The sequence below is a fragment of the Nycticebus coucang genome, chromosome 9 (assembly GCF_027406575.1).
Source record: "Nycticebus coucang isolate mNycCou1 chromosome 9, mNycCou1.pri, whole genome shotgun sequence".
Taxonomy (NCBI): Eukaryota; Metazoa; Chordata; class Mammalia; order Primates; family Lorisidae; genus Nycticebus; species Nycticebus coucang.
The window spans coordinates 42273825-42293098 of NC_069788.1; the positions used below are offsets into that span (position 1 = coordinate 42273825).

Consider the following 19274-nt stretch of genomic DNA (forward strand, 5'->3'; position numbering starts at 1 on the left):
GCAGAGACAGATGTAGAAGAGATAGCAATGGCCACCAAATATCCATGTGTTCTTGTATATTTCCCAGCCCCCTTCCTTTTAGGCAAGGCTATGCCTACTTCTGGGCAATGGGCTGGGGGAAAAAGTGGGGTAATCACTTGTAGGCCAAAGTATAAAAGAGCAGGTGTGGGTTCTCCATACTCTCTCTTCTAACATGGTGACTGGCAAGGTTTCAAATGTTGGAGCCTCCTCAGCTTGGATAAGTGACTCCGTGGAGCACAGCCTGCCCACTACCCGTAACCTCACCCCATTTTAGACACGTAGCAGGAGCAAGAAATAAACCTGTGTCATGTTAATCCACTGAGATCTCACAGTTAATTTGCTATGGCAATGTAACCCAAACTATACCGTAGAGTAGAACGCAAACCACTGGCAGGACAGGAAATAATATAAATTAAACCTTAAGTCTCAAAATGAAAAGTTGTTCCCTTTTTTATTCTGTTAAAGTCCTTCTTCTAGCCTTGAGGAGAAAGTCTAGGTTTGGTGCTACTCTGCCTTTGGGACTCTTTTTTTTTTTTTTTTTTAACAAAGTGAGGGCAGCCTCAGGATCAACATATTTGCTAGCAACAGTATCTGGCATAGAATTTAATAAGCCTTTTGTTTTTCACTGTGTATACTATTAAGGTAATTTATATTTGTGGCAAATATTATTGGTTTTCCACTTATGGAAGTACAGGTTTATTTAAAAAAATAAATCTATTTGAGTAAATGAGTACTTATTAAAATGTATTTAGTATATAATAGTATAGAATATGGCAAAAAAAAAAAAAAAAAATCACAAAGATGGTCCATGACTGAAGTTTGGGAAACACTAGATTAATCCATTGGGGACAGGTGGCCTAATTCAAAGAGTCATGTGGCTCATTCCTACTTTCCTAAGCTTTTTCTCTTTATGTCCTGAGTCCACTCCCCCTTAAGTGTCTGGGGTCCCCTGTTCTGATTCTGAGAAACTATGTGGTTAGGACACTTTTTTTTTTTTTTAAGAGACAAAGTCTCACTTTGTGGCCCTCTGTAGAGTGCCGTTGCGTCACAGCAACCTCAAACTCTTGAGCTTAGGTGATTCTCTTGCCTCAGCCTCCCGAGTAGCTGGGACTACAGGCGCCGGCCACAATGCCCGGCTATTTTGTTGTTGTTGTTGTTGTTGTTGCAGTTTGGCCAGGGCCAGGTTCGAACTCACCACCCTCGGTATATGGGGCTGGCGCCCTACTCACGGAGCCACAGGTGTCGCCGAACACTTCTAATATAGTCCTATCTCAAATTCCTCAGATACCAACAGAGAAGCAGAAGCTTTAGTTTTGTGTAAGTTATCAGCATATGGGGACTGGAATGCGATGGGGTAAAAACATAATTAAAATGCCTCACTCTTTTCCCCCAGCAAAGCAGGGTAACGCTAAAGGCTCTATCAGAAGAGCAGAAGTTACCCCATCTCCAAGACAGCTTTCTTCCTTTTGGACAGAGGTAGGTGGTCTACTAACCTGTCCTATCTCTCTATATAAGTCCAAAAATTACTGTAAAAGATAGCTTAAATTATTATTATTATTTTTTTTTTGTAGAGACAGAGTCTTATTTTATGGCCCTCGGTAGAGTGCCATGGCATCACATAGCTCACAGCAACCTCCAACTCCTGGGCTTAAGCGATTCTCTTGCCTCAGCCTCCCGAGTAGCTGGGACTACAGGCGCCCGCCACAACGCCCAGCTATTTTTTGGTTGCAGTTCGGCCAGGGCCAGGTTTGAACCCGCCACCCTCGGTATATGGGGCTGTCACCTTACCGACTGAGCCACAGGTGCCGCCCAAGATAGCTTAAATTATTAATATCAATAAATACAGTCTGGTAATTCATACAGCTCATTAGAACGTCCCTATTATGAAAAAGCAGTATCACTGAGGTGTTATTTATTTATTTTTTTGAGACAGAGTCTCAAGCTGTTGCCCTAGGTAGGCTGCCATGGCCTAGGTAGAGTGCCCTAGGTAGAGTGCCAGTTGCTCACAGCAACCTCAGACTCTTGGGCTTAAGCAATTCTCTTGCCTCAGCCTCCCAAGTAGCTGGGACAACAGGTGCCCACCACACCGCCTGGCTATTTTTCTTTTTTTATAGTTATTGTTGTTTAGTAGACCCGGGCTGGGTTTGAACCCACCAGCCCCAGTATATGTGGCCAGCACCCTAACCGCTGAGCTATGGGCGCCGAGCCTGAGGTATTATTTTTAAAAACTATTCTCATATAGAACACAGGAAAATCCATTACACAAAATACAAAAGATGACAAGATTACAAGGTATAACAGCTCAACTGTGATGGAAACAAGATAACATTTTTACCCATTAAACTAGCAAAGATGTAAAGACTTACTCTCTTCGGTGCTGACCAAAGGGCAGTGGGACCAACTGATTCTGCAGGAGGGGATTATATGTTGTATAACCCTCTGGAAAACAATCTGGCAACATCCACACCTTAAAATGGTTCATAATCTCTGACCATAAGGTACAGACAAAAATGATCTAAAATAGTTTATACCAGTGTTAGTTATTTTGGGCTAAAAACAAAAAACACAAACATGTAGAAATGAGAGATCATTTAATAAATTATGGTTTAGCCACCAGATGAAATACTACACTGCCATTAAAAATCATATCTTGGCTATTTAACATTAGGAAATGATCTCGATAAATAAAAATAAGGCCCAAAATTATACATCTCTTATGAGATTGCTTGGTTTGGGTCCTTGTTTGTTTCCTGTTGTTCTTTTGATACACTTCTGGGTACTCTTAGTTTGGGGGTTAATGAAAGCCAACAAAATGACCTTGCAATACAGCACAAGTTATCTGCATATATAAAAATACATCTATTGGCCAAAAGGCAAATTCTCCTCTGCAGACATACTGGACTCCTCCACCTTGACTGCTTCTCCTCTGTTAAAGAGGATCCAGGATCCACCACCTGCAGTACCTCCTGGGGGTCTGCTGTCATGAACAAATAGGATGCGTAAGAAAGATCTGTCACTTAGAAAATATTACACAGGAGTATGTGGTTATCATCATTTTCCTTCTTGGAGGTTATGTATATGTCAAGATTGCATGAATACTGGAAGCTTTGAGAACTCTAAATAAATCATCAATGCAAGAAGCTGAATTTTAACTCAGGTCAAAAGCTGACCAGAAACTGATGGTCTAATATGGGGTAAAGAATATGCAAACCCTGGGCTAGATGAAAAATCTCAACAGGCAGGCCATGCTAAGAGATTCTTAGAGACGAACAGCGTCCTGTAAAAATGAAAAAGGTAGGGCAGCGCCTGTGGCTCAAAGGAGTAGGGCGCCGGCCCCATATGCCAGAAGTGGTGGGTTCAAACCCGGCCCTGGCCAAAAACCACAAAAGAAAAATGAAAGAGGTAAATCAGCTGAGTGGTGGGTATGTAAGTGTTTCTTATATTTTTCTTACACGTTTTAAATGTGTCTGAGGTTTTCATTTTTCTTTTAATTTCAAAATATTAATGGGAAGAACAGGCACGGTGGTTCACACCTGTAATCCTAGCACTCTGACAGGCTGAGGGGGATGGATTGCTTGAATGCAGGAGTTTGAGACCAGCCTGAGCAAGAGCAAGACCCCGTCTCTAAAAATAGCTAGGCATTGTGGTGGGCGTCTATAGTCCCAGCTACTTGGGAGGCTGAGGCAAGAGGATTGCTTGAGCCTAGGAATTTGAGGCTGCGGTGAGCTAGGATGCCATAGCACTCTATCCAGGGCAATAGAATGAAACTTTGTTTCCAAAAAAAAAAAAAAATTAATGGAGTATAAAATTTTGTTACATGGATACCTATACCTTGTATGTGTGTAATGCTTAAGTCAGGACTTTTGGTGTACCTGTCACCAGAATAATGTTCATTGTTCCCAACAGGTAAGTTTCTTCCCTCCCTCCTTTCCAATGTCCTTACATCTCTTTGTGCCCAGTGTACCTATCAATGAGCTCCCCCTTATTAGTGAGAACACAGGGTGCTGGGCTTTTCACTTCTGAGATACTTCACTTATGATAATGGTCTCCAGTTCCACCCAAGTTGCTGCAAATGACATTATTTCATTCCTTTTTACGGCTAAGTGGCCAGTACCCCATGGTATACACACAGCACATTTTCTTTATCCACTGTGAAATGATAGGCACTTAGATTGGTTCCACATCTTTGCAGTGTGAATTGTGCTGTAATAAACATTGAAGTGTAGGCATCTTTTCCATAAAACGACTTCATTTCCTTTGGGTAGATAACCAGCAGGATAGATAACCTGCTGGATCAAATGGTAGGTCTACATTTACTTCTTTGAGGAAACTCCATACTATTTTCCGTAGAGGTTGTACTAATCTGCAGTCCTGTCAACAGTGTAAAAGTGTCCCTTTCTCTGCATTCACACCACCATCTGTTGCTTTTTGACTTCTTAACAATAGCCATTCTTATAGCAGTAAGATGATATTTAAATGTGGTTTTAATTTGCATTTCCTTGGTGACTAGTGATGTTGAGCTATTTTTCATGTTTATTTAGCCATTTGTCTATCTTCTTTTGAAAAACTACTGTTTGTGCCTTTTGCTGACTTTTCAATGAAGTTGCTTGTTCTTTTTTCTTGATGATGTAAATTCTTTGCAGAGTCTAGATACGAATCCTTTGTCAGATTTATCATGTGCAAACATTTTCTCCTATGCTGTAGGTTGTCTATATACTCTGCTGATTATTTCCTTTGTTGTATAGAAACTTTTAAATTAAGTCCCATCTACTTATTTTTGTTGCTACTATACAGGGTGGACATAAAGCTCGTGTGCACATAATAGTAAACTGATTTTTTTTTATTTTTTTTGAGACAGAATCTCACTATGTCACCCTCGGTAGAATGACATGGCGTCACAGCTCATAGCAATTTCTAACTCTTGGGCTTAAGCAATTCTCTTTTCTCAACCTCCCAAGTGGCTGGGACCACAGGCGCCCGCCACAAGACCCGGCTATCTTTTGTTACAGTTGTCATTGTTGTTTAGCAGGCCCAGGCCAGGTTCGAACCCGCCAGCCCCAGTATATGTGGCCAGCAGCATAACCACTGTGCTACAGGCACCAAGCAATAGTAAACTAATTTAAATTGCACACAAATTTTATGTCCACCTTATATTTGCCTTTGGGGTCTTAGTCATAAATTCTTTATATAGGCTCAAGTGTAGAAGAGTTTTTCCTATGTTTTCTTCTAGAATTTTTATGGTTTCATGCCTTATATTTAAGTCTTTTATCCACCTTGAATTAATTTTTTAGAGACAAGAGTCTCACTTTGTCGCCCTTTGTAGCGTGCCGTGGTGTCACACAGCTCATGGCAACCTCCAACTCCTGGGCCTAGGCAATTCTCTTGCCTTGGCCTCCGGAGTAGCTGGGACTACAGGCACCTGCCACAATGCCCGGCTATTTTTTGTTGCAGTTGGACCGGGGCCAGGTTTGAACCCGCCACCCTTGGTATATGGGGCTGGTGCCCTATGCACTGGGCCACGGGAGCTGCCCACTTGAATTAATTTTTGTATATGGTGAGAGAGAATGGGTTCTGTTTCATTCTTCTGCATGTGGCTATTCAATGTTCCCAGCACCATTTATCAAATAGGGCTTCCTTTCCCCAGTGCATGTTGCTGTCTGCTTTATTTCTGGGTTGTCTATTCTGTTCTATTGGCCTACATCTCCACTTTTATACCAGTACCATGCTATTTTGGGTACTATAGCCGTGTTGTATGATTGGAAGTCAGGTAATGTGATGCCTCCAGATTTTTTTTTTTTTGAGACAGAGTCTCAAGCTGTCACCCTTGGTAGAGTGCCATGCAGTCACAGCTCACAGCCACCTCAAACTCTTGGGCTTAAGCGATTCTCTTGTCTCAGCCTCCCAGGCAGCTGGGACTACAGGCGTCTGCCACAATGCCCAGCTATTATTTTTTTTTTTGCAATTGTCATTGTTTTATAGGCCCACGTTGGGTTCAAAACCAACAGCTTTGGTGTATGTGGCTGGAGCCCACTGAGCTATTAAGTGCTGTCAGATTTTTTTTTTTTTTTTTTGCTTAAGATTGCTTTGGCTATTCCGGCTCCATTTTGGTTTCAAATGAGGCTTAGGATTATTTTTTTTAGATCCATGCAATATGCATTGGTACTTTGAAGGGGATTGCAAAGAATCTGTAAATCGCTTTGGGCAATATGGACATTTCCACAATGTTGATTCTGCCAATCCACAAGCAAGGGATGCTCTTCCATCTGTTTGTGTCCTCGGCAATTTCTTTCTTTATCGCTCTCCTTGTAGCGAGCGATCTCTCACCTCCTTGGTTAACTATATTCCCAGGTATTTTATTTTCTTTGTAGGTATTGTGTCTTTGATATGACTCTCAGCTTCACTGTTATTAGGATAAAGAAATGCTACCAGTTTGTGTACATTGATTTTGTAACCCGAGACTTTGCTGAATTTATTATCAATTCCAGGAGTCTTTTGGTGGAGTTGTTAGGGTTTTCTAGATACAAGATCACATCACTAGGCTTGGTGCCTGTAGCTCAGCGGCTAGGGCGCTGGCCACATATACTGGGGCTGGTGGGTTTGAACCTGACCTGGGCCTACCAAACAACGACAACTACAACAACAAAAAATAGCTGGGCGTTGTGGTGGGGTCCTGTAGTCTGAGCTACTTGGGAGGCTGAGGCAAAAGAATCACTTAAGCCCAAGAGTTTGAGGTTGCTGTGATTTGTGATGCCATAGCACTCTACCAAGGGCTCACATAGTAAAAGTCTGTCTCAAAAAAATGATTTATATGGGCGGTGCCTGTAGCTCAGTGGGTAGGGTGCCGGCCACATACACTGAGGCTGGTGGGTTCAAACCCAGCCTGGGCCAGCTAAAACAACAACTGCAACAACAACAACAATAAAATAGCCAAGTGTTGGGGCAGGTGCCCGTAATCCCAGCTACTTGGGGGGCTGAGACAAGAGAATCGCTTAAGCCCAAGAGTTTGAGGTTGCTGTGAGCTGTGATGCCACAGCACTCTATGCAGGGTGACAGCTTGAGACTCTGCCTCAAAAAAAAAAAAAGGTAATATCACTAGCAAACAGGGATAGTCTGACCTCCTCTTTCCCAATTTCAATGTCTTTTATTTCTCTCTCTTGCCTGATTGCTCTGGTTAGGATTTCCAATACGTTGAATAGAAGTGGTGACAGTGGGCACCTTTGTTTTATTCCAGTTCTTAGGAGGAAGAGTTTCAACTTTTCCCCATTTAGTATGCTGTTCTCTGTGGGTTTGTCATATATAGCTTCTTTTCTTTTTCTATTTGAGGCAGAGCCTCAAGCTGTCACCCTGGGTAGAGTGCCCTGGCGTCACAGCTCACAGCAACCTCCAACTCCTGGGCTTAAGTGATTCTCTTGCCTCAGCCTCCCAAGTAGCTGGGACTACAGGTGCCCACCACAATGCCTGGCTATTTTTTGGTTGTAGTTGTCATTGCTGGGACTACAGGTGCCCACCAAATAGCCTGGCTATTTTTTGGTTGTAGTTGTCATTGCTGTTTGGCAGGCCAGGGCTGGATTCGAACCTGCCAGTTCTGGTGTATATGGCTGGTGCCTTAGCGGCTTGAGCTACAGGCGCCGAGCCTCATATGTGGTTTTATAATTTCAAGGTCTGTTCTTTTTATACCTAGTTTGTTGAGGGTTTTGTCATGAAATTATGCTGGATTTTATTGAATGCTTTTTCTGTATCCATTTAGATGATCATACAGTCTTTGCTTTTGTTTCTGTTTATGTGGTGACCCATGTTTATTGATTTGTGTATGTTGAACCATCCTTGCATCTCTGGTATGAAACCCACTTGATCATGGTGAATTATCTTTTTGATGTGTTGCTGAATTCAGTTTGCTAGTATTTGTTGAGGATTTTTGTGTGTCTATGTTCATAAGGGATATTGATATATAGCTTTCTTTTTGTTGATCTTTTCCTAGCTTTGGTATCAAGGTGATACTGGCTCCATAGAATGAAGTAGGGAGGATTCCCTCCTTCTCAATGTATGAAATAATTTCTGTAGGATAAGTATCAGTTCTTTGTAGGCATGGTAGAATTAATCTATGAATCCATCTGGTCCAGGGCTTTTTTTTGGTCAGGAGATTTTTTTATTAATTGCTTCAATTTCGCTGTTCATTATTGGTCTGTTCAGGATTTGTATTTCTTTCCGATTTATGCTTGAGGTTGTGCTTTTCCTGAAATTTATCCATTCCCTCTAGATTTTCTAAAATATTTTTTATTTCTTTGGTATCCATTGTAATGTCTTTTCCATTTCTGATTGAGTCCTTTTCTTCTATTTCTGGTTAATCTGGCTACTGGTGTATTGATTTTATCATTTCAAAGAACCAACTTTTTATTTTATTGATCTTTTTTTTGTTTCCATTTTATTTGCTTCTGCTCTGAGTTTATTATTTCTTTCCTTCTGTTGGCTTTGGGTTTGGTTTGTTCTTTTTCGGATTCCTTGAGATTTAACTTTAGGCTGTTGATTAGTGACCTGTCTTTTGATGTAGGCATTTAAGGCAATGAACTTTCCCCTTTTGCTATATCTCACAGATTTTATGAAAGCTTTGTCATTCATTTCTCGGGATCTTTGAATTTCCATCTTAATTTCATCATTGACTCAAGGATCATTCAGCAGCAGGTTAATTTCTATGACTTTGTGCAGTTTTGAGTGTTCCTTGGAATTGATTTCTACTTTTATTCCATTGTGGTCCGAGATAATATATGATGTGATTTCAATTTTTTTTGAATTTGCTGAGACCTGTTTTGTGCCCTAAGATATGACCAATCTTGGAAAATGTCCTGTGTGCTGATGAGAAGAATGTATATTCAGTAGTTATTTAGCATAATGTTCTGTATATGTCTATCAGGTCCATTTGTTCTAGAGTCGTGGGTTGTTTATTTTTTTTTGACTGACTAAAGTTTATTTTGATAATGTGGGTGAATCTTATTTAATTAATTGAAAGGCATCAAGAGCAAAACTGAGGGTTCCCTGGGGAAGAAATTCTGCCTCAAGACTGTACCATCAGCACCTGCCCAAATTTCCATACCACTGGCCTCACCTCTACCCTGTAGAGTTGGGATTTGCCAACCCCCATAATCACATAAGCCCATTCCTTAAAATAAACTCTCTCCTCTCCTCTTCCCTCTCCCACTTACCCTCCCTTTCTCTCTCTCTCTCTCTCATCTGGAGTCCCATGTCTATAGTCTTGTTTAAGTCTGGTATTTCTTTTTTTTTTTTGGTAGAGACAGAGTCTCACTGTACCGCTCTTGGGTAGAGTGCCGTAGTGTCACACGGCTCACAGCAACCTCTAACTCTTGGGCTTATGTGATTCTCTTGCCTCAGCCTCCCGAGCAGCTGGGACTACAGGTGCCCGCCACAACGCCCAGCTATTTATTTTTGTTGTTGCAGTTTGGCCGGGGCTGGGCTTGAACCCGCCACCTTCGGCATATGGGGCCGGCGCCCTACTCACTGAGCCACAGGCGCCGCCCAAAGTCTGGTATTTCTTTATTCATTTTCTGCTTTGATGATCTGTCCAGTTCTGTCAGTGGGCTGCTGAAGTCCCAGAAATAAAGACACTACTGGTTGTTTCTTTGCTTAGGTATAAAATAATTTGCTTTGTGAAACTGGGAACTCCTGTGTAGGTGCAAATATATTTAGGATTGTTGTCTTCTAGAGTTGAATTTCTCCTTTTACCATTATATAATGTCCACCTTTGTCTTTTTAAATGTCAACTTAGGCTTGGCGCCCACAGCACACTGGTTACAGTGCCAGCCACATACACTGAGGCTGGCGGGTTCGAACCTGCCTGGGTCAGCTAAAACAATGACAAATGCAACAAAAATTGCCAGGTGTTGTGGCTGGGTGCCTGTAGTCCCAGCTACTTGGGAGGCTAAGGCTAGAGAATCACTTAAGCCCAAGAGTTTGAGGTTGCTGTGAGCTGTGATGCCACAGCACTCTACCGAGGGTGACATAATGAGACTCAGTCTCAAAATAAATAAATAAATAAATAAATATCAATATAAAGTCTGTTTTATCTGATATAAGAATAGCTACACCTGCTTGCTGATGGCTTCCATTTGCATGAATTTTTTTTTCATTTTTTAATTCTTATTAAAACATAACTACATTTATGCATTTATGGGGTTCACTGTACTAATTGGATGTACAATGTGAAACATTTACATCAAAATGATTAACACATACATCACAATTGTATTCTTTTTTTAATAGTTTTGAAAAGTACCACTGCATCATACACATTAGGTGAGGTTCCCCCAAACACCCTCCCTCCTCCTGCCTCCCCCAGCCCCTCACCTCTGTTTCCTCTTCCCTTCTACTTTTGGGACTATAGTTATGTTTTACTTTTGGGACATAGTTATGTGTAGGTGATTCTATATTGAATTCGTAGTAGTAATGAGTACATTGGATAATTTTTGTTCCATTCTTGAGATACTTTACTAAGAAAAGTATGTTCTAGCTCCATCCAAGTAAATAAAAAAAATGTAAAGTCTCCATCTTTTTATGGCTGCGTAGTATTCCATGGTGTACAATACCACCATTTGTTAATCCATTCATGGGTGGATGGGCACTTGGGCTGTTTCCATGTCTTGGCAATTATGAATTGGGCTGCAGTAAACATCCTGGTGCAAATGTCTTTGTTGTAAAATGATTTTTGTTCATCTGGGTATCTACCTAGTAGAGGAACTGCCGGATCCAACGGAAGGTGTACTTTTAGTTCCTTGAGTATTCTCCAAACTTCTTTCCAAAAAGGTCATATTGGCTTGCATTCCCACCAGCACTGTAGAAATGTTCCCTTCTCTCCCCATCCACACCAATGTCTGCAGTTTGGGGATTTTGTGATGTGGGCTCATCTTACTGGAGTTAGGTGATATCTCAAAGTGGTTTTGATTTGAATTTCACTGATGATTAAAGATGATGAGCATTGTTTCGTGTGTTGATAGGCCATGCATCTGCCTGTCTTCTTCAGAGAAATTTCTGTTCAATCTCTTGCCTATATAGAAATGGGGTTATTTGTTCTTTTCTTTTTTTTTTCTTTTTTGTAGAGACAGAGTCTCACTGTACCGCCCTCGGGTAGAGTGCCGTGGCGTCACACGGCTCACAGCAACCTCTAACTCTTGGGCTTACGTGATTCTCTTGCCTCAGCCTCCCGAGCAGCTGGGACTACAGGCGCCCGCCACAACGCCCGGCTATTTTTTGGTTTTCAGTTTGGCCGGGGCTGGGTTTGAACCCACCACCTTCGGCATATGGGGCTGGCGCCCTACTCACTGAGTTCTTATTGATTGATTTGAGTTCTCTGTGGATTCTAGTTATCAGACCTGTGAGGTCTATGAAATCAGTGTCTGATCTCTGGGCTTGGGTTCCTGGTCTACAACATCCCAGGGCAGCAAGTGTGTGTAAACCACACTCTTTCATTTTCTTACACATCCATGACTTGAAAAGGAAAGAAAGTGTTGTTGAATAACTTTGCGCACAGATACAAAGAAACTTTACCAAGCAGAAATTGAATGTGGAGGAAAGACCCCACTCGTTTGTAACAGTTTGAAACACAAGAACAACAACAAGAAACCCTGACAGCCTCTACCCATGCTTAGTAGGAATGATTTTTTTTCCCCCAGCCCTTTACCTTGAGTCCGTGTGGTTCACGTGTGTTTCTTGTAGATAGCAAATACGTGGGTTGTGTTTTTGTATCCATTCAGCCAGTGTCTGCCTTTTGAACAGGGCATTCAGACTGTTCACATTAAATTGATACATGGAATGTTGTTCATCCTGTTGGATGATGCCCTATTACTTTATTTTTTCTCTTGTGCTGTTGTTTTATAAAAGCAATGAGCTTTAACTTTGGGGTGCTTTTACCCTGGTGGGCATTTATTGTGCTGGTTGAAACATAATGCACTTTTGAGCATTTCCTGCAGGGTAAAACCAGTAGCGACAAATTCCCTTAGTGCTTGCTTATCTGGACAAGTCTTTATTTCACCATCATTTAGGAAACTTAGTTTTAAAGGATACGAAATTTTCAAGTGGCAGTTGTTCTGTTAAGATAACTAGAAGTGGGACCCAAATCCTTTCTGGCTGGTAAGTTCTCTGCTGAGAAATCTGCTGTTAGCTTGATGGGTTTTCGTCTGTAGGTTAGGTGTTGCTTCCATCTTGCAGCTTGTACACTTTTCTCCTTTATTTTGACTTTGGCCTATGACTATGTGTCTTGGAGATGTCCTGTTTGCTACAAAACTTCCCAGTGTTTGTGATGACTGTCTTGTACCTGAGTATCTGTCAATACCACCGTCTGGTGCAGTACTGCTACACAATCTCCAAGCAGCTCCTTCATCAATTTATTGACTACTTCTTTCAAGTCATTTTTCTGCACCTCTCTGGTCATGATTTCCATCATTTTCTTCCAGATTTGGTGAACCTGCTGGTACTGGGCATAAGAGGTCTTCTGTATCTGATTGCTGCATCTTTTAGTAAAATCAACACAAAACAGATGAAGCAAATAACCATTGGTAGTCTTGACATCAACATGAGCTATGACCATAATCTGCCATTTTTTAACTACACATTTTGTCATGGGTAAGATCCATGTCTATTAGGTCCATTTGTTCTGGCACTCTACCGAGGGCAACAAAGTGAGATTCTGTCTCAAAAAAAAAAAAGGAGGAGGAGGAGAAGAAGGAAAGAAAAGAAAACAGAAAAAGAAAAGAAAAAAAATGGATTAACCACTTTCAGGATTAACCAGCCCTCAGTACAATGCTGTGGTGTCACAGCTCGCAGCAACCTCAAACTCCTGGGCTGAAGCAATTCTCTTATCTTAGCCTCCCAAGTAGCTGGGACTACAGGTGCCTGCCACAACACCCAACTGTTTTTTAGAGACGAGGTCTTGCTCTGGCTCAGGCTGGTCTCTAATTTGTGAGCTCAGGCAATCTACCTGCCTTGGGCTCCCAAGTGCTAGGATTAGAGGCGTAAGCCACCACGCCTGGCTAACCACTTTCTTGGCTCCTGTTTTGGCTCCCTTTCCCTTTTTTGGCTCCCTTTTGCACTTGCTCTGCCGACCGCCATGATCGTGCTCAGAGAGACAAATGGGTGGAAGTTCAACCCATGCAGGAACTTGTTGCGTGACTGGGGATGTGAATAAATGAGTACCTTCATTATATTTTTGAAGCAGATGATTCAATACAATTGAAGTACATTAAGAACTGGAATTTACTCAAATAGAAATTGAAGAGCACATTCCAATATAATGAAGAAGAAAGAAGGGAGGAAGAATTATCATTCCCAGTGACGGAAAGACATGAGATTCAAGGCAGACCATTTGGAGGCTGCCAGAAATTACCTAACGGACACCTAACCCCAATCCCAAACTGAACCAACCAATTAAAAAGTTAGCTCTGTTCTGGGAAAGGGGCCTTCATAAAGGAAGGGGATTGCATTACCTACTAAAGGGTAGGAGTTTGAGGACAAAACAAGGTTGGTGAGAACCTCCCATAAGAACAAAAGAGGAAAACTAGGTGTGGAAAAGACACTTTGGTTCACCTCTGAGAGAAAGCAGACAAATCTACAGACTAGAGACAATGAACAATGATGGGAAGATTTAAGGTTTGAAGCTTTTCCATATTTATTCATCTTGCTCTGTCTAGAGGAGAGAACTAAGTTCACACACATATATATAAATAATAATTAACATTTATTGGCTACTCACTAGGTTCTAGGCTCTATGCTAATTTATATACACATCCAATATTCAAATTTAATGGTCATTAGTAAATCTATGAGGTAGGTACTATTATATTATTCCCATTTACAGATAAAGGAACTGAAGCTTACTGAAGTAAGTAGTTATAAAGAAACTGACGCTTACGTTAGCATCAATTAAAAACAATATACTTAGAAACTTGTCATTCTATCAAGTGGCCAATGGAGCTACTCATCGTCACAAGTTACACGGCGATTAATGACTTTTTACTGAAGTTGGAAGTAGGCAGTGAAGCTCAAATCTAGGTCTATCCACCCCCTGAGCCAGTATGTGCTAACTGCTCCATCTAGAAAAACGAGTTGAAAAGAAGTGGGTAAAGGACTTCTTCAGCCAGAGAAGAGGAGTCGCCTAGGAAACCGAGTCCCGGGCGGCGCCTGTGGCTCAGTTGGTAAGGTGACGGCCCCATATACCGAGGGTGGCGGGTTCAAACCCGGCCCCAGCTGAACTGCAACCAAAAAATAGCCGGGCATTGTGGCAGGCACCTGTAGTCCCAGCTACTTGGGAGGCTGAGGCAAGAGAAACGCTTAAGCCCAAGAGTTGGAGGTTGCTGTGAGCTGTATGATGCCATGGCACTCTACCCAGGGCCATAAAGTGAAATTCTGTCTCTACAAAAAAGATAATCCCCAAGACCTTTTGGCCGGGCGTGGTGGCTTACGCCTGTAGTCCCAGCACTGTGGGAGGCAGAGGTAGATGGATTGCCTGAGCTCAGAGGTTCAAGACCCATATAACCAGCAGTGAGCCAGAGTAAGACCCCGTCTCTACTAACAACATCAGAAACAGCCAGCACCGCAGGAGAAAGAAGAAAATCAACAACAACAACAAAAAAAGGAGTACTTCAAACAAAGAAGAATGAACAAGCACACTGAAATTAAAAATTAAAAAAAAAAAAAAAGAAACTGAGTCCCACACCAACTATAACATTCCCTAAGTACACACAGCCAACAGCCCAACTCTCTCACCTCATGGGAGAAACTTCCAGCTACTCAGAATAGACTGTGTGTATCACTTAGGTGGCCTGGAAGGGAAGAAGCCACATCTAGGGATGGGGTCCTTGGAAGAGAAATGTCTCCCCTCCTTGTTGACTTCAGTAGTTACAGAAAGTTAATCTTGGTAATTCCAGTAGGGAGTGCCTTTAATTTATAGGCTACCTCATTTTAATATGGTTCCAACTATTATACCTAATTCAAGGTATAAGAATGCCACGGTGTGGTTTGAAGTTTAATTAAGATTAGTGACACAACTATACAAAAGTTGCTGGCTTCTGATGGATACCTTCACCACACCACCTGACAACTGTATACCAAATTATAGATTAGAAAACACTTTTACGGGCGGCACCTGTGGCTCAGTCGGTAGGGCGCCGGCCCCATATACCGAGGGTGGCGGGTTCAAACCCGGCCCCGGCCAAACTGCAACCAAAAAATAGCCGGGCCTTGTGGCGGGCGCCTGTAGTCCCAGCTACTCGGGAGGCTGAGGCAAGAGAATTGCTTAAGCCCAGGAGTTTGGAGGTTGCTGTGAGCTGTGTGAGGCCACGGCACTCTACCGAGGGCCATAAAGTGAGACTCTGTCTCTACAAAAAAAAAAAAAAAAAGAAAACACTTTTACAGATACCTAATGCAATCCTCACAACAACTTTGTGAGGTGAGTCTTACTATATTTTGTGGATAAGGAAATAAAGGCTCAGAGAGTTTAAGTAATATGCTGAAGTGTCATAGAACTAATAAGTGGCAATGAAAAAAGGGATTTGAAAAGGGCAGATGACACTAAAAACTCTCAAAAACATAATGAATGGCACATTTAAACAAGACTTGGTGAAAGGTTTGGTGACTGGTGAAGAGTTAAATGGTAACATAAATACCTCACAACTCAGGGTATGTTAAAAAAAAAAAAAGTAGGTAGCCACAGGTTACACTGATTAGAAGTACAAAAAAAAAATAAATAAATCATTCCATAATTTGATATTATACTATTTTAGTCATGTGGTTGTTGCACTTCCCAGAGTTTTAAAAAAAATCTTTGGGGGCTGGGCATAGTGGCTCATGCCTGTAATCCTAGCACTCTGGAAGGCTGAAGCGGGTGGATTGCCTGAGCTCACGGGTTCAAGACCAGCCTGAGATCCCATCTCTAAAAATAGCTGGGCGTTGTGGCAGGCACCTGTGGTCCCAGCTACTTGGGAGGCTGAGGCAAGAGAATCGCTTAAGCCCAAGAATTTGAGGTTGCTGTGAGGTGCGAAACCGTGGCACTCTACTAAGGGTAACAAAGTGAAACTTCTAAAAAAAAAAAAAAAAAAAAACAAACTTTGACACTGGTAACTGGTTTGAGGCAAGTGGAGAAATTTAGTAACATTCAAATAAATCCAGCCATCTTAATAACCAGTCTGGCCTCATATGAACTCATTTTATAACTTATAAGTAAGACCTATCATACTTTAACATCAATTTAAAAAACATACATTCGGGGCGGCACCTGTGGCTCAGTGAGTAGGGCACTGGCCCCATATACCAAGGGTGGCAGGTTCATACCCGGCCCTGGCCAAACTGCAACAAAAAAATAGCTGGGCGTTGTGGCTGGCGCTTGTAGTCCCAGCTACTCAGGAGGCTGAGGCAAGAGAATTGCCTAAAAAAAACCAGGAGTTGGAGGTTGCTATGAGCTGTGACGCCAGGCACTCTACTAAGGATGATAAAAGTGAAACTCTGTCTCAAAAAAAAAAAAAAAAAAGAAACTTGTCATTCTATCAAGTGGCCAATGGAGCTACTCATCAGTAGACTAGTTTTATCTGAGTTATAAAAATTATTTCAGGCAATATTATCACTAATAGTAATAATTTGGCAAATTGAAGTCAAGATACGTGGACAGGGACCAACTTGCTCTGCTTGTGCAGTTTGGATGATTGAAGATCCAATATAAAGGCTTCTGCTGTGCTGAGGATTAACCACACAGTAATTAATGGAGGTCTGAAGTGGAACGATAACCATGTAGCAGAGAAAGTCATAAAATGTCCCAAGAAAGGTACTAAAATAATGGCGATAAATGTTTTATAGCAACAATCTGGCTGAGTAAAATGGTCTGGTGTAGACTTAGATGGGGTCCCATGTTGTGGAATATTAATATCAAACCACACACATGAAAAAGGGAAGCAATTATTTCAGTGACAATTGAATTCTTCCCAAACTGCAAAGCTAAGTGATTACTTCTATTGAAAAAGTATGACTACAACCCTGCTGAATGATCACTGAAAATATTCATTGTTTTACATCAGTAACCGATGACAAAACAAAGAATATATACAGTCTACCTTGGCAGTTTGGGGTGGTGATATTCTGAAGATATGACCTAAATATACAATAAGAGACAGCTCAGTTGATAACAGGTGCAAAAGGGGTATGGGGACCCTGATGAAAACATGAGATAGTAGACCTACTGCTTTATGAATGAATGGATGGATGGATTTATATGTTAGCCAAGTGTTTATCAAAGGATATTATGTAATGTGCTGGAATAGATCTATTCCTTACTAACAATTCCTTGTTGTGACTAGAATGCTTTTAGCTATAACAGAATATTCAATTATAATGCTTAAATAGGAAAGACCATGATGTCAGGACTCGTAGCTGGTGTCTCTGCAATTCTCTTGGCCTTGCCTTCAGAATTACCCATTATCTGCCATAGCTTTCAGCATTTCACTTTCATCCTACCACATTCAAAAAAGCAGGGAACAGGTGAGTGGCAGCTGAAAGAGGCTTTCTTCACAGAATGGTTTTGCTTTGATGAAAAAAGAAAATCTTGGGCGGTGCCTGTGGCTCAAGGAGTAGGGCGCCGGTCCCATATGCCAGAGGTGGCGAGTTCAAACCTAGCCCCGGCCAAAAATCCAAAAAAAAAAAAAAAAAAAGAAAATCTTTCTAAGAATACCCCCTCAAAAGACTTTCTTTTATTGGCCAGAACAAATGAGATGAGCCCACCCTAGACCAGTCACTAGAATTACCAAAAATTATCATAATTCAAATACCTGCCCTAAGTGTATTTTGGCTTACTCCATATTTGGATAAAATTATGGTTCTTGAGCATGGAAGAAGAATGGACACGGCAAGTTCCTTGCCAACTGATTACCTTGATAGTTCTTGCTAACTATCAAGGTAATCAATAGTGCCTGTCACATGGGCTAACATACAAGATAGTCAATTTTTTTTTGAGACAGAGTCTCATTATGTCACCCTCGGTAGAGTGCTATGGTGTCACAGCTCGTAGCAACCTCTAACTCTTGGGCTTAAGGGATTCTCTTGCCTCAGCCTCCCAAGTAGTTAGGACTACAGGTGCATGCCACAATGCCTGGCTATTTTTTGTTGCAGTTGTCATTGTTGTTTAGCTGGCCTGGGCTGGTTTAAACCCACCAGCCTCAGTGTTATGTGGCTGACGCCGTAACCACTGTGCTATGGGTGCCAAGCCCAGATAGTCTATTCTTGATAAGAAATAGATAGAAATAAGATAGAAATAAGAAATAGATAGCTAGGAGTGGTAGCACACGCCTGTAGTCCCAGCTACTTGGGAGGCCGAGGCAAGAGTTTGAGGTTGCTATGAGCTATTCATGACACTATGGCATGCTACCCAGGGTAATGGAGTGAAGCTCTTAGGGAAGGGAAGGGGAGGGGAAGGGAAGGAAGGGAGGGCAGGGAAAGGAGAGGAGAGGAGAGGAGGGGTAGGATATCACAGAAAACAGGCTCCCCTTGTGAAGAGCTAATAAAAGGTGCAAACCAAGGAACATTAAAGAAAAGCCTACTATTTAAAAAAATGAGATAGCTTCATTCCACAAATATTTACTCAGTGCCTACTATGAGCCATGTGCTGTTCTAGGTGCTAAGGATATAGGGTCAATAAAACCAAGTTCCTCTCTCAAAGAGCTTATACTAGAATGGTTTCTGATCAGTCATGCTCACATAGTATTCGGAAGACTATGTCTTCTACATTCTTGCCAAATTGCAAAAAGAACAAGTAGATAGAATTATAGAAAGTATATCACATATTCAGCTAAGTTATTTAAAAAATGTTTAAATACTGGCTCAGCGCCTGTAGCTCAAGCAGCTAGGGCACCAGCCACATACACCAGAGCTGGTGGGTTTGAATCCAGCCCAGGCCTGCCAAACAACAATGACTACTACGACCAAAAAATAGCTGGGTATTGTGGTGTGTGTCTATAGTCCCAGCTACTTGGGAGGCTGAGGCAAGAGAATTGCTTAAGCCCAAGAGTTTGAGGTTGCTGTGAGCTGTGACACCACAGCACTCTACGCAGGGTGACAGCTTGAGACTCTGTCTCGAAAAAAAAAAAAGTTTAAATACTGATGATGCATATTTGATAATCACATTTTTCTAGGTATTCAAAATACTTTGCACATTATCTTTTTTCCCTTTCTTTAAAAAAAGACTTTATTTATAACAGTTTTAGATCAATCCA

General features: G+C 41.6%; 1 protein-coding gene across 3 annotated transcripts in view; it reads right to left on the reverse strand.

Moving 5' to 3' along the window:
• Positions 1–19274, reverse strand: part of TBC1D22B (TBC1 domain family member 22B) — a 77241-nt gene that overhangs the window by 43803 nt on the left and 14164 nt on the right. The gene's annotated exons all lie outside the window — the stretch shown is intronic.